This window comes from Sceloporus undulatus, chromosome 4 (genome assembly GCF_019175285.1).
Source record: "Sceloporus undulatus isolate JIND9_A2432 ecotype Alabama chromosome 4, SceUnd_v1.1, whole genome shotgun sequence".
Classification (NCBI taxonomy): Eukaryota; Metazoa; Chordata; class Lepidosauria; order Squamata; family Phrynosomatidae; genus Sceloporus; species Sceloporus undulatus.
In genome coordinates this window covers 199,632,830-199,636,305 of record NC_056525.1, presented here as the reverse complement: position 1 = coordinate 199,636,305, position 3,476 = coordinate 199,632,830, and the positions used below count along the sequence as shown (strand labels likewise).

The 3,476-nt window shown below is 40.8% G+C and overlaps 1 protein-coding gene across 1 annotated transcript in view; it reads right to left on the bottom strand.

Annotated features, from left to right (window-relative positions):
- LOC121929285 (transmembrane protein 68-like) overlaps nt 1-3,476 on the bottom strand; it is a 79,267-nt gene that overhangs the window by 49,052 nt on the left and 26,739 nt on the right. The window lies entirely within an intron of this gene.

Genomic DNA, 3,476 nt, shown 5'->3' with positions numbered 1-3,476 from the left:
AATAATAATAATAATAATAATAATAATAATAATAATAATAATATATTTTTACTGTGCCTCTCCACCCAGATCGAAGCAGCTTACGATAAGGATAATAAGCACAACAATAAAAAATAAAACCTATTGTCACTCCCACCAACACACAATTAAAATCCCCTTTTACAGGAATTAAAATAACATCCAGTCATCAAAACACTCAAACAACAACAAATTAGTTTATTACACTAGCGGGATCCTGTGGGCAAACGGGATTAAAATGCAATTTAAAGCAAAGTAAACCCAGAAATGCCTGAAGTTTAACACACAACGTCACAGTTGATGTGAAATAATGGCCTGTTACAGACTGCCAAAATAAAGCTGCTTTGGGTCTCTTTGAAGGTATGCTATTTAAATGATGCATGGGTCCTAAGAGTCCGGAGGTTGCGCCAAAGCCACACTCCATTCCTAAGCACTGGAGTGCAGCTTTGGTGCAGCTTCTGGATTCTTAGGATGCATGCATCATTTAAACAGCATACCTCCAAAGAGAGCCGAAGCAGCTTTATTTTGGCAGTCTGTAACAGGCCATAGTGAAGTTAAACTGCAGTTAAAATGGAGAAGAAGGGCAGCTTTTTACCTTCAGAACATCTTGAAAGTAAAAAGCTGCCGCTTTTCCCCGCTTTAACTGTGGTTTAGCATTGTGTTATTTTGTTTTAGAAGTAATTCGGTGTGATAAACTCCCCGAATTTGCAAGTTTTGTTTAAAGTCGAATGTACTTTAAATCGCGTTTAATTCCCATTATCCCACAGGATTTCCCTAGTGTGATAAACTATAAAGAGATGGATACTTAGATATTCTGTGAATGAATTCCAAAATGTTTCCCATTTTGAACAGGGCTAAGATCCAAAACACACTGCAGATGAAATCCAGTTTTGAAACCGCTTTAATTACCTTGGCTTAATGCCGAAAAATAATAATAAAAGCCTATTAGGTGTTACAAAGAGGCCAGCCTGAAAAGACATGATGTCCCATCTGGTTTGGACTTTTCATGATAAAGATTGAGCCTCTTTGTAACACCTGAAATACTCCAAAGTTTGAAACTTACCACAGTTGTTGTCTACATGGGTGGCTGAGGTACATTTTATTGTTTGAATGTAAACATGTATTAATATGTATTATATTTAATATTTTATTTATATCCCATCTTTCCAGGAGGATCAAGGCAGGTCACAATAGAATACATAAATAAATACATAACACATACATAACTAAAATTACATATCCCCTTATCCCTTATTTTAAAACTAAAATACCAACACTATAGGTACAAATAGACAAAATTGGGAGGAGACATTTGGGGAAAAGAATGGCAGTCTTCACCAGTGTAATGGGAATGATTATTTTTAATTATTTTTGTAAAATGTATGCCGTAGGCAGGTTTATTTTATCGGTTTTAATTGACTGTATGTACAGCACTGTGTAAATTTACAGCACTATATAAATAAAACTTATATAATAGTAATAATAGGTAGTGACACCTTTGCTTTTTGGTGGTTCAAGGTGCACAAACATTTGTTTCACAAAATTATTTAACATACTGTATTGTGTATATACAGCTTAGTCATCATGATTATCGTTAACATTATTATTATTGAACAGATTCCTGCTGTTAGTCCTTCAATCAGTGGGATTCAACCACATGTTGGACTTGGGACCCATTTTGAAGATATCTCATGTACAGTCGGCCCTTCTTATACACGGATTTTTTATACACGGATTTAAGCATACACGGTTTGAAAATGTTCCAAAAAAGTATAAATTTACCTTGATGTTCCATTTTTTATTAGGGACACCATTTTGCTATGTCATTATACTTAATGGAACTTGAGCATACATGGATTTTGTTATACATGGGGGATCTTGGAACCAAACCCCAGCGTTTAACAAGGATCCACTGTATATGCAAATACTATTTATTTATTTATTTATTTCCTGCCCTTCAGCCCTATGGCTCTCAGGGCGGCTTACAATTATTATTTTTAATCAGACAGTTCCCTGCCCTCAGGCTTACAATCAAAAGACACGAAACAAAAGGAGAAGAAATGATGGAGGAAAGGGGATGAGGTCCAGTGGTTCTTCTCTCCTATTCCAGATTCCTCAACCCCCCCCCAACACCTCTGGTCTCAGGCATTTTGGATCAGGGATATTCAACCCGTACAACATTTTTCTTCTTGTTCTAGTACCACCGCTTAAACTTTTCCAGCGTTAAAAAAATGCTTCCATCCCAGTGTGCATTACTACTAATGTTATTTATAAATTGTAATTCCCATATATCAGTGAGTGTAATGGTAATAGCTGTGACATAAACAACTAACAAAATTAAAATAATACTTTTAAATTATATCATATGCACAGCCTAAATGTATTTACTGTACATGTACATAGTTTCATGTGGTTAAAGTGAAATCTTGGTAAAGGGAAACGAAAAAGATTAATTGTTTAATTTGTAAAATTATAAAGAAACATTTTGATTTTTTAAAAAAACCTGGGGTATCTCCTTTCTCCTCCTGCTGGTCCTCACTCCACTCACGCTATTTCTTCTGACTTTTAAAGGAATGCAGGCGAACACCACAGCCTGTTTCTGCCAAAAAACATGTTTGGAGAGCATTGTTGTCACACTCCCTTAGTGTGTCACCTCGTGCAGCCTCTCACTCCCTGCATCCTGTTAGTGATGTCCCTGATTACAGCACAATTGATGCTTGAAGTTAGCTTGTTCCTATTACTTTTTTACCCATCTAATTCCAAAGAAGACAAATCAATGCCTTGCATCTATGGTTACTGGACTGGGGTAAACAAACTGAAGCTCAATCCAGACAAGACACAGGTGTTTCTGGTCACTCGAAAAGGGTGATAGGGATTAGGGATGCAACCTGTGCTAGATGGGGCTCCTGAAGTTAGTGCCATGATGTTGATGGTGGTGGTGATGTTCTGGGCACCACAATTCAAAAAGGATGCTGATGAGCTTAAGTGTGTCCAGAGAAGGGTGACCAAAATGGTGGAAGGTCTGGAAACCATACCTCATGAGGAGAGACTTTTAGGGAGTATAGGCTTGCCATATCCCGCCTGGGGGCGGGACTTTCCCGGTTTGGGGCGGGTCCACACGGTCCCGCCCCGGTTTGGCCCCGCCCCCGGGACACCCCCCTTCCAGAGAGGGCCTGGAGGCTGGAGCTTGGGAGAAGCTCTCCCAGGCCTCTCCAGAGGCCCTGGAAGCGGCTCCGCAGTCGCGGAGCACTCTTCCAGGGCCTCTGGGGCTTGGGAGAAGCTCTCCCAGGCCCCTCCAGAGGCCCTGGAAGCGGCTCCGCGGTCGCGGAGCAGTCCTCCAGGGCCTCTGGGGCTTGGGAGAAGCTCTCCCAGGCCCCTCCGGAGGCCCTGGAAGCGGCTCTGCGGTCGCGGAGCAGTCCTCCAGGGCCTCTGGGGCTTGGGAGAAGCTGGGGGCCGCC